A 21,161-nucleotide genomic window follows, 5' to 3' on the forward strand; every position below is an offset into this window, starting at 1 on the left:
AACCATCAATTACCGGCCGGCCGTACGTGGGCCTCCTTAATGCGGTGCCGTTGTTATTTTCAGTTTCGTTAAGTTACGCGACGAAGAGGCGTTCCTCTTCGAACCGAGCGACGGAACACGATGGAACGCGACGTCTACAGAATCGAGCAGATTAGCGTCGCGAAACGGATCGACGAGCTCGTTTCGCGACCTCGTTCTAATTCCTTTCCTCCCCTTCGCTTTCTTCATTGGTTCATTCTTTATCTTTTTTTTTTTTTCGACCAGTTTAGACGGGATTCGAGATCCCTGACGTCAATCCCGGTTATTCTGTTTATCTTCATGGGATAGAATCAGATTCGAGAAAATAGACTTGATTACGTGAACCGTTTCCATGTTTTTTCCTCTCCCTCTCTTCATCTCATTTATCGCGTTCGAATTGTGTTGGTTATTCTTAGTTGCTTAAATTTCCCTCTTTTTCCACTCTCCGGAATGGCAACGTAACCAGGGTGCAAGTAAATGGATCACTTTGCTCAATTCTCGTCGAAAGGCAAGTTGACCATTCGCTTCCATCAAATCTCGTTACGCGTATCCAGTAGGTTGGTCTGAAAGGTACAAGAGATTCAAGGGTTTAGAGGAAAGGGTATAAAGGGTGGAAATTGTCTCTGTTTGGTTTTTCGTGGGTCGCGCATCATCCCGGGATCGGTGCTCCAGGCTAACCCTCTCCTCCTTCGCCACCCTTGGAGCTCACGCTGCAATGGCACACGGCATGGCTCCCTTTTCCGGTGAGTGTAGCGTAATGTAAGGGTTGCTCCCGCGTCGGCGGTGTTCCGGGGGGGGTGAGAGAGTTTAAAACCCCTCGGGGCTTGAGGTCCAGGCCGGTTAGATTTATCGGATGTTTTGGTTGGCGGCCATTGTTAGCCGCCCTCTCTCCACTCTCTTTCCCTCTTTCGCTCTTCTCTACGGCCAGTGGCGTAGTCGATTCCGTCCAATAGGGAGGCATTTTTTACCCTTTTTTCGTTACCTCTCGAATACCCGACGACCATATATAGTATATATATGTACACAAAGATCGAAGACTCCGTAAAGCAATAACGTGTTAAGAATAATGCGACAGTTCACGGTTTCCTGCTTTCCCCTCGAGCGAAAATTTATTTTCTTCCTTCCACGATCTTTCAGCGAAACGATGTTTAAATTAGAGAAATTGTCGACTTAGATTCGCGAACTTGGAATCGAACTTCCAGCTACGCTTTTGCGCTTTGTTCCGCGTGGAAACACTCGTTCGTACGGAGTCTCTTGGTAACGCGGATCTCCGTCAACCCCTGCGCTATTGTACACAGTGGTTTGAACGATGTTCAAGCTCGCGACCCTTTTCGGTTCAACCCCTCGCAACCGCAGTTCTCTCTTTACCCGTTCTAGCCGGTACATCGTGCGATTCTACACGGTGGAACGCTGTCTCGGCCGGTGATCGATGCGGTCTTATAATTAGCTCGCCTTAAAAGCGAGCTTCCACCGTTCTAATTGCACGCTGAAAAAGCCCCTTTGTATTACCGGGCTGATTTCGAATAGCCGTGGCAGAAGGTGTTAGCGAAACGGTGTCTTGGTAATTTCCTTCGACGCATCCCCGGCTCGGTCGGCTGATACGTCGACGATCGAAACGTCATTCCGTCGGTGTGAAATCATCATCGTGGTCGTCGGGCAGCGGGTTATAACCGATAGTCCGTGGCAGGGAAGGAAGAAGTTTCAGGCAGGAGGGTTTCTACGGTGAGGCCGCGCAGGGCCACCTCGTGTTCTTCGATTAGCAGCAGACCGACCCGACCATGACCTCTCTCCTCTCCTCTTCTCTTCTCTTCTCTTCTCTTCTCTTCTTCGGCCTGCGTACCATGCCATAGGTGGAGAAGATTCTCCGGCTCTTTCATTCTCTCTACGTTCCCTTTCCGTTTCTCTCGTGCTCCATCTCGCGGCACTGATTGGACGATCCATCACCGGCCCTCGTCTCTTTCTCTCGCGTCTCTGCCCTCTCTTTCCTCGTCTCGTCCTCCGCTCGTTTCCTCTGGAACCTCTCTTACGGTGGAACCGGACATACGTTCCATCCGCCTATGTATGCGCGTCGCTACGTGTGTACCACGTGTACGTACACAGGTAAATACATGAAAGCCAGCAGGAGAAGTATTCGAGGAGTACAAAGTACAGGGAACAATGTTCCACTCTTCTCGATTTTTCGAGTTGCTTGATTAAGAATCGAACGGTTTCTTGTTTCCCTCTATTGAATTTCCAAAATTCTTGCGTTTATTTTGAAGATTTTTCGTTATTCCATTCGCTTACATGGCGAACGCGCGTACTCGGTCACTCAGCAACAGGGAACAGAGCGGCGAGTCGCATACCGGCGACCATCGCCCAAAGGGGCGGCCATTCTCGCGAAAAGGGTGGGAGGGTAATTGGTTCCCATGGAGGCAGAAAACGGCTCGCTTGAAAACGTCTCGTCGAAACTGCATGCGTTGAACACTGGCTCGAAGGTAATGCGGACCCGGACAGAGAAAGAACTTGAGAGGCAAAGGTGAATGAGCGTTTGTTGGAAAAGTGATTCGATGGACGATAAACGCGCATAATTTAAAGCAGAAAAATTCAGATAAAAATAAGGGAATCCAATTTCTCACGAATCACCCGAAATCAACGATCAAACTGTTATTCCTCTGTTTCCCAACGAGTTTCGTAGTTGATGCAAGTATCAAAAAGAAAGGAGGGGCGAAAAAGGTAAAGAAGAAAGCTGGAACGTCAGCGGGATTAAAGGCACAGAGGGGTAGAGATACGGGTAAAGCAGAACGGGTAGAATAGTGGTGGTTGGAACAATCGAGCCGTCGCGTGATGATACGGCGAGTTAAAAAGAGAAAAGAACATAGGAAAGCGAAAGGAAGTAAGGAGACGAAGAAGGAAGGCGACAGGCCGATAAACGTGATACACGTCGCGGGATATACACACAGCCGTGCTGCCTGCTGCTATCCACGGTCCGTATTCATTAGTTCCTTACTCAAAGGCACGGAAATAGTTCCGGAGTTGCGGGAGGCACAAAGCACAAAGCTCTGTCGCGGAACAATGAGAGATAGCAGGGGGTGAGTGAGAGAGGAGCGAGAGGTGTAGCCATACATAACAGTGATAGCCGCGAGAGGAAGAGAGAGATAGAGGGAGGGTGAACTGCAGATTTCATGAAGTCGAAGATAGGCACAATGGTTTAGCTCGCGAGAATGCCACCACTTCTCTCTCTATCTCTGTTCTCCCGTTCGGTATCTATCAGATTGTCCAATAAGTTCGTGCTATTTTTTATTATCAATCTATTAAGATTTTAGTAGTCGGTTTCGAAATAATATAAATTCAACTTCTTGATTTTGAAATATTCAGTAACACGAATATTCTATCCTCTCTCTCTACAATATTCATACGCGTTGAATATATTAATGCGCCAAGAGATATGTAAAGCGTGTTTGACTGGGAGCCACCCGCGACTCTGTTCTCGCTTCTCGGTGGTTGGGCCGGGATGCAATATTAGTGAAATGTGTCTCGAAGCGTGCCCATGTGCGGCAGCGATATTAAACAGCAGCCGTCGTTGCATCTGCGTTTCCCGTTTGCTCCGCACGCGTGTTACCATCTAGAATGGACCGGAGTCTACCGTGGTCTTCGAATTTCACCTACGTTCCAAACTTCCCACCGGTTATCGACTGGTTGCTGGAATCTTTATATTTTCCCTGGCAACGACAGAAACATTGCCGTTTGTTGGGCGATATATTTCGAAATATGAAAATCCGCGGGACCACGGGGATGATGGTCCTTGCAGCAGCTGCGCGTAATGGCAACCTACACGCGCTTCTCAAGAAAATGAATCATTTTTCCTAAGAATATCTTCGTAACTATATCGTAGTCGCCACGCGTTCGTCTTCGTAGTCGCAGTTGGACGATTTTAAAAGCTCTACCCCTAGAAGTGGTGCGTTTCGTAAACCGACGCGACGGGGAGATCCGTTCGAGTATCGCTAGCACCCGCGCGGGCATGGAACAAAGAAAAACACGGTGGAATAATTAAAACGTGGAATTTACGAAGGGGCTGAGCGAGTTTGCCGGCTGCGTCATCGGAGCGGACAAAGAAGAGTGAGAGAAAGAGAGGACACGCGGAGGTGGAGGAACGAGCGCCAGGAAAATACACACGGAGAAGCGGAGAGACAAAAAAAAAAAAAAAAATTGTGGAAGAGAGGAATATAGCTTGAAAGTGTGCTAGCAGAGGGTGAGCGAAAGCTATATGGAATAGAGGGTGGCAGGAGGGAAGGGTGGTTTCTCGATGTAGCACGGTACAGCACGGTACAATCGGTGGTACCGGCACATGGGCACACGCCAACTTGTACTATCTCTCTTCCTCTTTCATTTTCGTCTTCCTGTGTTCTCTTTCTCCACCTCCACACCCACATTCACCTCGAACGTGCCCCTGCACGGAGTTCTCCCAACCTACGGCCCAGCCCCGGCAGCAGCAGCAGCAGCAGCAGCAGCACCCAACCCAGACCCTGGGGCTGTCAAACGCAGGCCGAATCTTCTTCTGCTCTTGACAGCCTGGAAATGAAGAGAGTGCCCCCGCGTGGCGTATCCTACCCGCTTTCCTATGTACGTTAACGCGCGTCCTAGGAATGTACGTTCTGTTCTCACACGCGTGTCCACGTTATCCCTTTAACGTGTACATGCGGACCCCTGGCCTGTGTGACGAGCACCGGGTTCAACGGAGGTCGCTGCTCCTGCCTTCGTCTCTTTCATTTTCGTTCGTCCTTTCATTATACCCCCCCAACCCCTCGGCCCCCTTTTAATTTTGTCCGCGTCTGGATAGATTCATTTTTTTTTTTTTCTCTCCTGCTAATTCGTCTGTAATTGTTCTCTCTGTCGATCGAAGCTCCGCGAAATTGCTCGACAAAGGTACGTCGAGGTTTTTCTCAATTTTTTTTTCGAACAGTAGGAAATGAGAATCATACGATCCGTCGATGTATATTCAAGTTGCATTTTTTCGGAGGTATATTTAACGGGTTTGATGGAACTTTCAACTTTTCTCCTGGATACTTTGAAGGATGACTAAAGAGGCTCCGACCACCGATTACAAAGCGCTTTTCGAGCGCGATCATTAGCGCAATTATTATTGTGTCGGAGCACAATGCGCGCACTGGCATCCTCGAGTACACAATGGACGGCGAAGCTGAAGAGGCGGAGGATAGAGAGCCGAGAGGCTGGAAACAACGGAGCTCGGTATACTCTTCGGTTTGACTGGAAAATAGAGCGAAACTATGGGCAAACTGTTAAGAAGTCGGCCCATGTCGGTTCGATACGGATAATTAACGCGTCTCTCCTCTATCCTTCGTCTCGTCGAAGAAACTATAAATGTCAGGGATAAATTTCAACGGTGTATCCGTTTACACGGAAAACGGTACAGCGACGGTTACGTCGCCGCGTGACAATCGGCTATGGAAATTCTAAAAGGAATTCTTCAGGCGTATTCTTGAAACGCGCAACAGACAGGAACAAGCTTTTCAAGAAGTAACTGCCTGCAGGTTCTTTGAGCCAGTGTACACAAGCCGAGCGTAGTCGGGACCGAGTACCGACCGCATCGAATAGTCATTCCAGTCCTGTTCGACGTTCGACTAAAGTATGTACGATGCTGAATTGCCGAGGGGTACTGGCGCGAGAGAGGTATATCTATTAGAACGTACTTGATGCGTTTACATCGTCGTACAAGAGAGCGTCGCATATACCTCAGCCGATATTACCGGTACCGTCGGTCGTGTTATTACGGCGTTACATTCCATCGTACACGGAATCCGTCGCGTTCGATCCCCGGGTACAATGATCCTCGTTGTTCCGCCTTTTTTTCTCCTCCTCGTACCTGGACCATTGGACGGTTCTGCGCGACCACGCTTTCCATTCTTCTCGTCGACGATCGGTCGTGCACTCAACGTTGGACACTCCTTGAAAAAAAATTCTTATCGATGCTCGTCGATCCTTTGACCAAATAACGGTCCTAGCTCTCCTTGTCTACTTTTCATTCGTTTTATTATTGTTTTATTCCGTCCTGTTGCGCGGCAGCCTCGCCCACGTCGATAAATCGCGTTTATTATTAGAAACGATACTCCGCGTCGTAATTCACCATTCGATGCAGGTGACTTTGCTGTTTCCTCGCAGTTGCATTGTTCTTCTTAATAAATCGTGGTTCTTTCTTTCAACGTGATTTATCTGAGGAATTTTCAGATACTCCTGAAAAGTGGTACACAATTTGTCTTTGAATAAAATCAGGAGAATATTTTTGAAACGGAGCTAAATTGCGGTTTAATAGTCAGCTTTCATCAAAGGTGCGAGAACAAGGTACTCGGAACTTATTACTCCGTTTCGTTATCTGTTTCGCCGGCGTGTTTCTCAGGCCGCCCTATTAGTTCTTCGTGTCCAGAGGATCCATACGGACGCGTTCTGCGTTTTTTCTGTCGTCCTCGTGGCTCGTTTCCTCGGCCCCGCGACACGCTCGTCCTCCGACGAAAGGTTGACCGGGAGCCCGGTTGAAATACTGCGACTCGATTTCAACACCTCGGCGTCGTTAATTAGCCGTGCCACTCGAGTTTTATTCCGGCAGCATCCTCGCCGTTTAATTACAACCGGGGTATACGAGAGACGGAGAGAAACGGGGGTTAGGAGAGGGTCGAGCGCGTGTGCTACACGCTCCGAGACTACCTGCCCGATACGACACACCGACTAACACGTATCGGCTGGTATCGCCGCTATCAGCCAAGGTAAAGCAGGTATACGCGGCTCGTCGCCTCGATCGATCAGCTTCCCGATCCGATAATGAGGCTACAGCGGTTGAAATTTAAATTCTACCGTGGATTCGTTGATTATTTTTTAATACAGGTAATATTTTTCTGTCCTCCAAAAGAGAGTGTCTACTTTCTCCTGGTTGTTTGTGAATCTATCAAGAGCGTAGCCGCTAGTTGACGCGCAAGCTCTCACGAATCATCCCCCAAACGTCGGGACCCCCCTTCGAGTAATCGCTCTTCTGTTTGTTTGTTGTTCTGGTTTGATTCTTTCGCGAGGCGTACCGTGAAGGGGTCCGCGGTATAGGTCAATGGGAAACTAATTGTCGGCGTTTCGAGGGTGCGCGCACGGTCTGAGGGGGGGTTTCCGTTGCTGTTTCGAGGGTTGATTCGAGGGTGCATGGGGAAGTCCTGACCACTCGACGAGAATCGACTCGAAGGAGCCAACGCTGGACTCGAGTGCGTTCGAGAAACAATACGATTCTTCCCTTCCTTATGCTCTCATTTTCAGTACGCGTAAATATTTCTTTTTTTTCTACGTTATAATTGGAAATTCCAATTCTCCACTGGCAACCGGGTAACCGTGATAAAGATGCCAATATCGATGAAATAGTATGCCGGTGCTCTATGCATTAAGGGAATCCAGAGAATCGGGGGCGTGGTAATGGAAGACAGCTACCATCTGGGGCATCCGGGCATATTTATATCCGCGAACGTTTCGCATCATCGTAGGCGGCGTAAAAAATTCTCGAAATTGCAGCAGGGCCCTCGCTCGAGGCCACCACTTACCGCGTTCTTTAAGCCCTCTATCCCGGCCAACATGTAAAGTACCGATATTATGTATTTATTATAATGCGATCCAGACTCAGGCCGATCGAGCCGACCGCGTTGTTCGAGGGCCCTCCAGCACGAAGAGCATCCCGACGCGAGTGAAAGAGAGGGAAGAGACGAGGAGGAGAAGAGGGATAATCAATTTATCACTGCAGGTGCCTCCGCGCATTTACATACACGAGGACCGACGGTCCGTGGTCGTCGTTACCTCGGCGTCGTCGCTCTTTTCGCATTCTCCGCGCAGTTATTCGCGCCGCTACAAATTGCCGCGCTGAAACTCCATGCAAATTTCCTCTTTGATCGCTTTACACGGTCGATCATTTGGCCGCACCGGGAAAAGTAGCGGGTACGCGGGCCGAGTTTTCGATACGCTTGAATATTCATCCTCGATAAATTTCCTCCTTGTTCCTTCGTTTCGTTTAATCGGGTATCAACCGGGTATCCCTGACGAAGAATCCTTCGCGGTACCCTTGCGAAACCTCTACGAAACGGCAAGGTAATGACCTTGGCCCAGCTCGGAATCGGAACGTTTATAAATTCGTCGTATTCATTAATCACGATGAGACAGGGGTCGCGGGTCGAAAATAACTTTTATGTAACTCGTGGAACGTTGACGCGGTGAAGATCAACGTCCTCTATCGACCATTTTAATAGGGCTGTTTCTGTAATATCTGTTTCTAATTATATTGCAAGGAGCGTTAATTTTTAACGAGGGCTATTTATAATACTTTCTGTCCATTTCAAGTTCGATCCTCTGACCACGCGCTGGATCTACTCTTCAAGTTTATCAATCCTTTTCAATCCTTCTCAACAGTTAACCGAGCCGCGCGGATTCGAATAAAATTCTATACTGATTATCCCAGGGGGTATCGGATCCGTCGTAAACGATCATCGTTTCCCGTGTTTCCCGTGTCGACTCGGCGAGTCCCCGGGAACTTTTTTTCGCCGCGATTTCAGCGACATCGAGTCGAGGGAAGGCGGTAAAATAATCGTAAAGTAACGGAAGGTCTCGCCCACGCGACGCTGCATATTCGTCGAACACCTACTTCTTCTATCTGCATATCGGCCAGCACGAGCCTCTTTCCCTTCCCGTTTTCTTGCGATCCGCTCGTTTCGGCCTCTCGTGAGATAGCTACGTGCCGTGCGAGCCGTTCCATACCGCCATAAGGGGTTAGGTTTACGAGCCGAGCCGGGTGTCGATATCGTCGTCGTTCACCTCGTCGTGGTCGTGTCGTTTCCAGCTTGCCTGACCTCGCTCCTTCCACATCCGTGCATCCTGTCTTCGGCTATTTACTCGTTGGAAATCTGTTTCAAAGTTACTCACCGGTTCAGCGTTCACTTTGGTAAGAGGGAAATCGACGGTTTAAAGGGAGTAGCTACTCTTCGGGGTGACTTATGCGTCGAGTCAAAGACGGGGACGATTCTCGCGCGGCGAAGAAAGAAAGGGGAAGAGAAAATTTCGGTATCCGACTGGTTGTCGTCGTGGCCGTTTACATGGTGCTCGTTTTTGTCGCAGCTGTCGCTGTTTTGTCTGCGATGAGCTTCTGCCGTGGCTAAGGCTCGCGGCAACCAAGCCGAACGCCTTGTTTTTGCCGCTATTTTCGTGCCGTTAAAAATGCATCCATCGGGACGCGTCAACGTGCTCATTCGCCGTCGCGTCGTCGACCTTTCCTCGGCATCCTCTTCAACACGGATGCTTCTTCATCGTTGACGTTCAACGTGTCACACCGTGACTCTTCCCGAGAAGTATCCGACCCGACCGTTCCTTTTCTTTTCTCTGTTGCATCATTCGTCGGATATACATCGCGGACGGAATCGACGGTTATTCGTCGTTCGGCTATTTCAGTTTTCGAGGGTGCCTTCTTCGCGTCCCGTCGCGACCATCCACTTTTCAGTCGTACGAAAATAATAGAAACTAATCGTTCGCCTCTGTCCTACCGATCGGCGATCCCTTGATCCCACCCGGACTTTACACGGTGCGGAGAAAAAACGCTCGATCGAATTGAGAGACAAGAGGAAGGACGGAAAAAGAGGAACGTGTAACGAAGAGAGTAGAAAGGAGACAGAAGCTGGGAGATACGCGTTGCCCGGAGGTTAGACGTACGTAAGATGGAGTCTGGTTTGATGGAATGCTGCCTCCATCCCACGAACACGCACGGCCCTCCTCTAACTTCTTTCCTCCCGTTCCTCTCTTCACGGGATGTTCAGCACCTCTCTCCCACCTTCACTGAAACATATGTGTGCGAGCCTGTGTTAAGACGACTCTCGCGCTTTCGAGAGCCGACCAAAGAGTCTCTGGAACAGCGGGGAACGAAGGAAAGAACGATCCGTATCCACCTAAGGCAGCCAATGAGACGTACCGCCATATTAGGCGGTCGTATATGCGCCGCGAAACGTTCCGCGCGTACGCTTCAAATGGAGATAATAATCGCGCCGAGCTGATTAGACGAACGTCCGCGGATTCCTAGACAGCTTTCCAATCACCGACGCCACTTCGCGTATCCTTATGGGTTCTCGGTGTCTCTGTGTATGCTCGTATTAGGACCACGCTGTTATTAAGCCTTCGCGAAGAGTTATTTGACGAAAGTTTTCGTCGTACACCTTCACCTTTCGCGAACCTGTTGTATAATAGCTGCGTTCTCGCAAAAATTTTAATGGCTTAAAACGCGGTAACTCGGCCACGATCTCCTGCGACCAGGGTACAATCTCGCGCCAGGTATTGTTCGATAGAAACCGAGGGTCCGTCGAGATGGCAGATCCGGCAGAGATAAGCGTACTCCGGATGATGTATCGCCGGCGATGCCTCGCTGCGCCAGTTGATCGTAAGTACCCGTTTCGACTCTCGGTACCGCGCCGCTTCCCGTTCGAGCACCCTTGAGATTCGAGCAGCCATTCGATATCCGCTACAAGCTGTTTCGTACACCACCCCTTTCCATCATCCGAAAGATTGCTTCGTCGAAGATTGTTGTAAAATGATTTTGGAATTTTCATTGGAGTTAATGATTTTTCGTGAAATAGAAGTAAAGTAAAATAAAGAATAATTTATTTTCCCCAATGGAGGATAGGACGGGGTCGACCTTTCTGGCTTTCGACAAACTTTCCATTACACGTCCGATCCCTGACGGGACGATACACGGTCACGCCCCCATAACGCGCCCTTGCCCCACAGGGATGTAAGTCACCGGAGCACTTAAGCGAGTCCAGACTAGCCGCTGAATAACGCGGCGCGTCCAAAAGACGGGCGGCAACAAACTACCTTTTTCTACATCGTCCTCTTCCCATTCGGCTCCCTCGTGGTTGAAATTTTTCTTCGTATACCCGTCGGTCGTCCATGGACAGGAGGAAAAAGCAAAGCGTGTTAATCAGACGGAAACAAGAGACTATGGAAATAGAAAGGGTGAACGGTAAATCACGTTTACAACGTTCGCCGAAGTTATCGACGGGTTTATGGGAAATTAAGGGCAGTTCGAGCGGAGAGCAAAGTCGCGTCATCATCGTCGCTCGAACGATGCCGAGCTTTCTGATGCCTGCTTTCCAGCGGCGAATTTGTCGGCCAGTGTTTTATTATACGGGAGAATTGAAAGGGGCAGGGGGTGGTTTGCGAAACGGGTACCGTAATAAAACGGACGGCGAGCGCTAAACGTGTCACTCAACGTCACGGATAGATGCGTGTGGGACGATGGTTCGATTCTAGTCGTAGCGGAATAGCGAGAGTTTTGTTTCTGACCGAGAGCGGAAATTGCATCGAAACAGTTACAACTGTCGCTCGACTCGGCTGCGACTAGCTGAAGCTAGCGATCATCGTCCATCCAGACGGATATTGATTTCCCACCATATTTTTTCCTCTCAAATTCCAAAATAAGTTTATCACAACTTAACCCAATTACGCGTGTCGTCGGGTATCCTCTAAAGAAACTAATGTCCTCGATAATCATTCTCGGCTAACAGTGTCTCATCCTCGTGACCGTGGGACATTACAGTCGCGTTGTCCTTCCGTGTTCCCTGATAATTTATGACCCCGCGATGGCCGTTGATACGAAAAGTCTCGGTCGTGATATCGACCAAACTTCTCGTGGTCGAAGCAAATTCCATTCGATCCAGCCTAAGCTCGCATCCTAATATCGCCGGGGGCCCCGTTGTCGATCCCGAGGAACCCCTAATGGCGATGCGTCGAAAACGTCGGGCTCCGAGCAAAAGGAATGAGAAAGATGGCAGAACAGTGGTGGACCGGTCGAGCGACGCTGACGGGTCAGCATGAATAATGTCGACTCATTATTCTTTCGGTGGGGGGATTTATCAGGTCGAAGGCACCGATAACGCACTCTTTTCGTTCGCTCGTTCCGCCGGGGAAGATGCGGTCGGAGATAGCTATGCATTTATGCGCGTTGGCGGAGGCAGAGGATCATGGATGGAGGAAGAAAAAGCGGGAGGTATGGTTCTTCCTTTCTCATTCAACTGCTTCTAACCCCCATTTGCTAGGTTTACCAATTTCTTCTTTGATCTGAAATTTGGAAAATTTGATTCTTTTCAAAAGATTTATTTTGTTTCCTGTGATAAAAAGTCTAAAATTTCAAGTTTGCAATCCCGTCTCGTTCGCTTCCTCCTTTTTCTTCTGTTGTTTCTCGTCCCGTTTCGAGCGGGTTCTGCGTATATCGGTGGAACAGACGGTATGATAGTTAGCAGAGGTCCTTCTCGGTTCGGTTTCTGCAGGGCGCTAACAAGACGGGCCTGCGGGCCAGCAGCGGTGAGTTATGGGCCCGCGTGTGCACCACCGACACAATGTGTGCGAGCGGATGGTAGACGCGAGAGAACGTCGCGTCGTCGTACAATATCGCGCTTCGTCTCGTTTGGATAGGATATAGAGGGGCATAGCAGAGCTGTCGCCAGTTTTCTGGCTCATTACTGGCCACCGGCGCCCATTTCTCTTTACTCCCTCTTCGTTACGCTCGCTCCTGTTGCTGTTTCTCTTTCGGCCGGGCCAAGAACCCGCGTTCGTATCGGTGCAGGCTTCGGGGACGAATTTCTAGCCGACTTGACTGATCGCTGATATTAAGACTTTCGCGGTTCTACACCTTTCTCTCGGTGCGATAATTAGCCGGTTAATGGAGCGGTCCGCGAACGAACGGGCGCATTGATCTTCTTGGCAATTTCATGAAACTTTGTTATATTCAAGGAAATCAATTTTGAAGAGAACGCGCTTTTGTTTCGCTGTATATTCGTGTACCATTGACGATAATCAAACGAGATTGTAAGATGGTCGCGATATTGGTACACAAGTTGGATCGCGTCTCTAGTAAATATAGATAGCGACCGTTCGAGGGGGAGTTTCGACGCGTTCGCACCCGATTAGGTTATAAATATGTGGCAGAAGGGCCACTGGAAATAAACGGGAGTTAACGCGTCGTGATGCATGACGAAAAGTTTAAACGCGTCGCGACACCGCACACGGTGACAAAAAGTAAACCCTTCCGTTCGTCTCGAAACTCCGCCGTCTTTCTCTCTTTCTCTGCTCACTAATTCCAAGACGAAAGCCGATATGTACAAGTTCGAGACACGTGCTCGTCACATGTAGAGAAAGCGTCGGATCCCCGTAAGTCAAGATGCAGAAGGAAGAAGAGGTTCGTGAGTAGAGCGCCGCGACGTCGCCGAGCGTCTATCCACCGGTGGTCCATCGCTCCGGCAACACTTTTATTTCTACCAGACCGATTTTATCGCCTATTCCACGAACGAACGTTTCCACTTCGAGACGACTCGAAACGATAATCGAATGCGGTGCTTCGCATTCCCGATTTTTACATCGCGATCAAATGCAACTTCGCTTAGCATAGAAATTACATTTCCCTTAATGAACGTTCGAGCAAGTCGTGTCCGTCTCGTGGATGAAACGACGAAGAGCGAGCGTTCGATGTCTCACGAAGGTGTCGCGTAAGGGGTCATCGTTGGCGTGTCGCGTTATTAATTCGCCCCGGTAGTCCCAATTAAGACGGAGCCTCACGTTCCGCCGGTAATTATCATTGTAACAGCGTCGTTCGCAACGGCAGCACATCAGCGAACCCGCAGCAACCGTCCTCTCGCTCCCGTGGCATTAATTAGCGCAATCTCCGTACGTGCTTGGCTGCCAGCATCGGCCACACTCTGATATCTCTCGTTGCTTTCTACGTTTCTCGTTACGTTTCACCTTCCATTACGGACGCTGCGCCGGTAGACAAGCTTAACCGTGTATCGGTCGCGAGGATCGCGCGTCTCAAGATTCGAATCTCCTCTTCTCGATTTGCATGCCGCGATAATTTCGCGTCCTCCTCGTCGTCGAAACGTCAGCCGAGATATCGCGTTACCACCGACAACGTTAATGCTCGCGTTAACTAAGTCCTGATCGTTATTTGCTAGCCTAGGATTTTTTTTTCGGCATCTTCGATCGTGATAAAGTGTACCACGAATAATAGTCCGGTAGATGTAAAATCGAAGGAGGAAATTGATAATGGCACTAATTCGAAGCGTCGAGTTGGTTTCCTTTGGAACTTCAGACGACGTAGCTCCTTTAATCCGTGTCGTTTTCTATAGGGCCGACGGGGAAACGTCGATACAAATCGGCGATTTATCACGTGGATTGTTAGCGGATAAGTATCTCGGCGGATCCTGGCGGAACTGGTAGGCCGGACGCCTGATGAATCGTAATGCGATGTTCCCCGCGGAGCGGTCCGTCTAACCGCGACGCTCGGTCGCTTCTTCTTCGCGTTGCTACGTGTCGCGAGGTTCGCGTACGCGCGCGTAATTGATATATCCGTATACGAGGAGGAGGCACCTATGATCTCGTCGGGGCCAGCGAAGCGGCCGCCACCGCATTCGCCGCTGTCCCGCGTCCGATCGATCTGTATTCATAGGTCGTACGGCATAAAATATACTCGGCATGTCCATGAATCAGATAACTGTCACAGCCGCTCCGTCGATGTCTCAATCAACCGCTCGCTCGATCCTCAGCTAGCCCCTTTTCTCGTCCCCGATCGCTTTCTTTCCAGGTGTATCTTCAAACTTTTTCTTCGTCGTTTGCCAGCTCCGTTTTTATTATTTTCTTTGTTATAATTGACGAGCAGTGGTTACACAAAGTGAAATTTAAATTATACACTTTGGATCTATAAATTGAAGGGTACGGCAAAAGGCGCGTTAACCTTTGACTACCGCACACTTTGCTGGCTCAACCTTTTATCTATTTTTGTCGTAAAGGTATTTCCTATTGCAAGATTTTCAATATTGTTAGACTACTCGATGAGACGGAATCGTAGATGTTTTTTTTTCAAAGTTACGTAAGCTGGCTTTCGTCATCGAGGATTCAGTAAGATCGTAGATAGGAGCTAAAGCCTTTATCGTGATTGCAACACGATTGAGAAACGGTAGTTGCGAGTATCGATAATTGAGAAGGTAAAGCGCAACGAGATACCGTTGATAAATAATTAAAAGATTCATACGGTAACATTCCTTGATTATGTAAAGTAGAAGTGAACAGCGTTTGATACGATCGGCTTCGATGCTTTGTTAGATTCAGATACTTATCATTTCTTACTTCGAACCAAACTACGTGGTAATTTATTTGCCAATTAATTCGCAATAAAAGGTTTCAGAATACCAACTGGAAATTCTATTTCGTACGGTCATTTAGATTATTACAAACTAAGAAGGTACTCTGGTTTGTCTGTTAATTACGGGCTATATTTTACAGCCGAGCTACATTGTTGGCCCGTTCGAGAAAAGTGCATCGTAATTCTTCGAGCGTTGTCAGCCGCACGTTGAACGCGTTCGACGGAGCATGAAGTGCCAAATAATTTCGAGAAACGAAGACTTGGTCCCTTACGAGATCTATTAATAGTTTCTATTTCGACTTGATAAATAAACGGCGGACATCCGACGTTTACCGGTTGACGAGTAGCGTCAGGTGTCGAAAAACGCGTGTTTCTCTTTCGACCACTTGGACCGTTCGCCGTTTCGTTTCAACGTTTTCCCAAGTTTGTGTAAACAATGATGAAAATCGGAGCACGTTCGATCACCGGGGACGTTTCGGAGCGTTTTTCGAAAAATCACAAAACACGCTCGGACGAGGCTCGGTATTCCAGGAATCCAGCAACTCTGCTCGTTAATCCGTACAAATTCGGTATCCTCCTTCTTTCCTTCGACCCTTCGACTCGCGTTCTCCGCGACCGTTTCACGATAGGTCGGTATTTTCGTCTTCGAGTCGGCTCTCATTCCCTGGCGACGATCTCTTGCGTCATCGGGGCTACAGGAATTTCGTGAAAACTCGCCCGATGGCGGACCAAGAAGAGAGACCTATTTCGAGAGACGATTATTCGCACTACCCATGCTATATAGCTTATTTTAATGAGAGAAATGTTCGGTTTCACGGTGGTGGGAGAGCGCAATCGTTTCTTCAGCGATGGATAATCAGCCGGTGTCTAGGTGGGACAAGGCATAGCCAGGATACTAAGCAAAGCGTAACGAGCGTGTCCGAGTGTCGCACGGCGAAAGGTTAACGCTGGCGGCCGCAGCATACTAAATTATCCCCGTCGCTCGGCTCATTTGTAAGACAAACTCCTACAAAGTGTGCGCGCCGCTGTGCACGGCGACGCGGGCCGATTTTGTTGCCGCGGGACGCCGTCACCGCGACACCGCGGACGCCTCGTCTCTCCCACGATCGCCGATTAATCTTTCGGTTAAGCAGATTCTCGGATTAAGCGGCTTGTCGGCCTTGTCGCATCGTGCCGCGACCGCGACCGCTCGAGATACGTTCACGCCACGGCAAATCGACCGAGGCGATGTTCAACCGCGCGACCGCCGGAAGAGGGCTGGCTCTCGTATGAAAAAAAAAAAAGAGGGAACCAACCACGCAGGGAGTACAGGGTGGGCCACGATCCGTCGAGCTGCATTTCTCATCGACGAAAATAGTTTTGGAATCGTCGAACGAGGCCTCTGCCCGTGCTAGCTTGTCGAGGCCGAACGAATACGCGTGTTTTGGTCCGTTGACCCCTTTCGAGACTTTCAGTTGCTTGAGAAACATTTTTCTATTTCCTTGAGGAGCTTTTCTATCTCAGTCCACCATTTACTAGGTCATTTCTCTACTTACAGAGGGTGTAATTTCGAATGATTCTGAACTTAACAAAGGTGGGTGAGAGTTTCAACGAAGGGTGATTTTATAGCGCTCGAATCTAAAACATACAGGGGAATGACTATATTTTGTAGCCTGGGCGCGTAAAAAACCAGGTAAAAACGCTAGGAACGTTTTATTGCGTATATTACATCATACAAAAGCATGGGATATTAAATTTTCCACTTAACGAGTCTCGTTCTTTGTTGCGCGTTTTATTTATTTATTTTTTTTTTTCGGCGTGACGTTCACCGTGTGTTTTGAAAAATGAAATATGCGTGCATACATATCGGGGGCTTGATTTAACCCCTTTCATATTTCACATCCTCTAATATCAATAAATAAATCCCGAGCTTTAACGGTGATATTTTGTCAAATTTCAACGACGTTACTCGTTGCAATTTGCCTGAAAATAATCCGCCGATATAGTTGCCTTCCACGCTGAATTATACTTAGAAGTAATCCCGCTATCGTCCACTGCCAAGTCGGTTGCCAAAACTTCTGATGTACACGGAAAATTTTACTAAACTTTCCGTTTGCTTTAGGTAATGATTGGAATGATATCAAATCGATACTATTAATAATTCCCGCGACAGCCGATAGAAAAATCCAAAATTAGCAGCGCACCCTCGCACGAAAAGAAACCCATGCGACGCGTTGAAACATGATATCCGCAGAGGTGTACCGTACTTATTCTCCTTCGTTTCCTCTTTCGTTCTTCCGCGGGTGGCAGCAAATAAATGTCCCGGTATCCGGTATGCATTCTCTACCTCCGCGACGGTGGTGCAAGATCGGGACGGTTTCACGCTGTACTCGCGCGGGTCGATGGGTTCGAAGCGGATCCACGCGGTTGTACGATGGCACAGGGATGAGGTGGCGCGAGAGGAAAGGAAGAAAGGGAAGAAGCCGACGGGAACAGGGTCCTCGGTTCGACGGGATGGGAATAAGGAGTTTATTTTCGGTGGCCATATGCGCAGTTTATTTCGACGGTCCGCGTCGGCCACACCAAATAGAGCTAGAGATCCAAGGAACACGTATAGTGTTCGATGGTCGAGCCTCCGTTCGTTTGGCTGTCGTCATCGGCCGGAGGATCCCTTTTGTCCGAGCTGCACTCGTGGGTCGCCGGTAAAAATGACGGCTCGCGAGGCGTGACGTTAATTGCTACCTGCTATCCACTGAATAATCGTGTTATCGTGGCGTTTACGCCTGCCCGTGGCGTACTTTTCTCGCTAATGATCACGTACGTCCGCTTCATTGGTTTCCGATCACGATTATTACCATCATTGCCGCTTATTATTTCCACGACCAACCGCGGTGGTGCTCGCTCGAGCGTCCACGCTGCCGGCTCTTCTCATTCCGATTCTGCCACGATCAGACGTTAGAAAGTTTTATCGAACCGCGACAACCACCGAGTATTTTCATTGATAGCAAAAGACGCTTTCCAGGGCGCGCGTTTCGTTCGCGTCCGCGTCGTTCGACCTCTCGAAATAGCGAATAGTCAGGCCGCCGTGAGACTCGGCTTATTCTTGACCCATCGGCTAAGTATAGCCCGCGACAGCTCGAAAGAAAGAAGCACGAGGAGAGACAGAGAATGGTATTCTCCTCTCGACGTCCGCGTTGGTCGACAGGAGGACCTGGTTGATTCTCTTCGCGTCTGATCTCCGTAGGGGAGAAACGGTGTAAACGTATAATTGGCTGCACTTAAATCTCTATAACGCGGCAGTAAAAATGCGCGGTGCGCCGCGTAAATCAACACGAGTACGATATGGCTTGGATGGCGGTGCCCCTCTGTTGCGACCGACTCGTAAACGCGTCGTACGGGCCGAGAGTACACGCGCGCAACGCCCGATGCCGCGCACAATTTTCGCGACTTTTCCTCTCGCGATTTATCGCCCCGCTAAATTTCAACCAGCCGCGCGATCCCTTTCGTTTCCGACGAACTACGACGAACTCGTCCCGTACACGCAGGACGGTGGAAATTGTTTTCTAACGTCCCGTGTGTTTTCTAATGGTCGCGCTAGAGAGACTCTATCTCAGGATACACCGTGACTCGTCGATCTTGATCGAGTTGCCAGGGCTGAGAAACACCGGTTCCCCTTATCGGTCACGCGCGAGTAACAGCGCAGCCGGATTACGCGCACGATCAGGTGGGATTCTTAATTGTAATTTGTTGCTTCGACGTGGCGGGAAACTAGATACATCGTACGTTAGATGAAATCGTTGTACGGACTCGGGTAAATTAGATAGGTGGAAATTTATCGCAGGATGTTCGATAGGAATCAAAATCTCTTGTTTGGATTACCTTGTCATAGCAGGGCGCGTAAACTTTGATAAAACTTTGTAAGTTAATTAGGAACCAGGCGAATGCTCGTTAAAAATCTAAGCGAAATAACTGCGAATGAGTTGAACTGATGTTTCTGTATCGGTAACCCACGTGTTAGCGGTGCTTTTATCGGAAGAGCCTCGGTCACAAATCTTCTCTTCCTCGTTTCGTGCACCAGATTTGTCCCAAAGAAGCATCGACGCGTACCAGCCTCCTTCGACACCGTATCTCTTCATCTTCCGTTTCTTGCCCAGCACGAGGAGCTTCGTTTTTCGTTTCGGATTAGTTTCTCTCGCGGAAATGAGAAATTCCTGACGTGCAGGCCAGCAACGTTGCTTCTTCGACCGATACGTCAGGGCACGGGTAACGGCAGCGTACGATCGGCACGCTACATTAACTCGATTCACCGAGTAAATTAACTGCAATCAGGGGGACGCTCCGCTGGCCATTCCGTTATTCCGCTAGCCGGCTGCCGGCCGTTCCGCGCGCCTCTAGACCGCGTTTATTCGCTTGCACAGGCTCGCCATTACGAGGCTGGAACAGACGAGGGTGGAGAAGGAAGAGGATCTGACGTCGTTTTTGTTGCGAGCAGCAAGGACCACCGCAAACGGCACTCTTGTCCATTGGACGAAAACAACCACCTCGAGAGAGGGAAACGGATTGACGCCGAGATTCCTGGCTCCTTGTTCAACCGACCGTGAGGATTCATCGGGATGACGTGATTTCTCGGTCGTTATTACGCCAACGATTCCTCCTCGAAAACGCTTCTGTCATTTTTTAATGAATATTTCGTAGATCATCGATTTAGGAAGATTTGAAACAGAAAGTAAAATTCCTATCAGGGATTTGACATTGAAACGCACCGTTAATCCCATCGGTCCGTAGTATTCGATCAGATTGCAAATCTCGTCGAATCGGGATGGCAGGTGGTCGCAGGAAGTCTGATCGAAGTCGATCGTTTTCCCTCGATTTTCCCCGGCCTTAAGTCGGTCCAGGAGAACGTCGCGTTCGGCTCGGATTTCCATCGATCTCCCGTCGTTCCGCTCCGTCCGTCGCAACGACGGACAAATTTTTCCTCCTCTTTTCGACGTGCCTCGACCGACCACCCTTTTTCGCTCGACGAATTCAAAGTTAATCTCGGCCACGAGTCCGTTCTTCGGGGAGAGGGAGGGAGGGCTGGCTGGCCGGCGCCCCCGGGCGACCTGTCATCGTGAAACCCCTGGGAGCACCGGGCTCACCCTGATCTCTCTGTTACGATAGAACCTTGGGAACCGGAGCCTTGGGCAGCACGATAAGGCTCGGTCATTTATAATCCGTCGGCGTAAGTAGCCTGCCGTATTCCTTTCGCGCCGATCGACAGAGAGAGAGAGAAAGGAACAAAGGGAACCTCGAACTTCCGGCCGTTCTAACGAGATCGATCGGCCGGCACACCAGGTGAATTTCGATCATCACCGTCTTCGTTAACTATCGATTTCATTTCTATACACTTCCGTAAGAATCCTTTCTTTTTTAGATATTGAAAGAATTGAACAAAATTTGTATTAGATATCGTACAAAAAGTTTGGCATCCGACGAGTTCATCAACTCCTGTCTTAATTAATGCGAGCTGAATGGATCTGACGGGAAATGGGTTCGAAGGGGCAGGGGTGTACCTGGAAATGACTCCGGTACGATAATTTATAAAAATGATATTTGCCTCGGTAAAGCGTGACCGTAAGCCGTCTTAATATCTCTCATTACCGTCTCGCTGCTCGAGTCCCCGGTGACCGTGCAATTAAAAAGCTAAGATTGATAAATGACGGGGAATTAATGCGCTCTGGGGGTTGGAAAATAAGGGAGGAAAAGAGGCGGCAGCCTCGGAATCGGGGCTAGAACGTTTACAGGGGGGTGGTTGAACGAAAGAGGGACAGGGTGATTGCGGGTGGCTTAATGGTGTTTGTATGCATGGGAACCGGCCTAGGGGGTGAGGTAGTTATCGCTCAGTCTACTTTGCACCGAAAATCGGGCGCTTGCTTTAAACCTCTCGAAAATCTCACCCTTAATAATATACATACGGGAATTTCGTCGAAGATCGCCTTGTGAA

General features: G+C 49.2%; 1 protein-coding gene across 6 annotated transcripts in view; it reads left to right on the forward strand.

Moving 5' to 3' along the window:
- Nucleotides 1-21,161, forward strand: part of hth (Meis homeobox homothorax) — a 369,553-nt gene that overhangs the window by 215,885 nt on the left and 132,507 nt on the right. The window lies entirely within an intron of this gene.

This window comes from Osmia lignaria, chromosome 12, assembly GCF_051020975.1.
Source record: "Osmia lignaria lignaria isolate PbOS001 chromosome 12, iyOsmLign1, whole genome shotgun sequence".
Classification (NCBI taxonomy): Eukaryota; Metazoa; Arthropoda; class Insecta; order Hymenoptera; family Megachilidae; genus Osmia; species Osmia lignaria.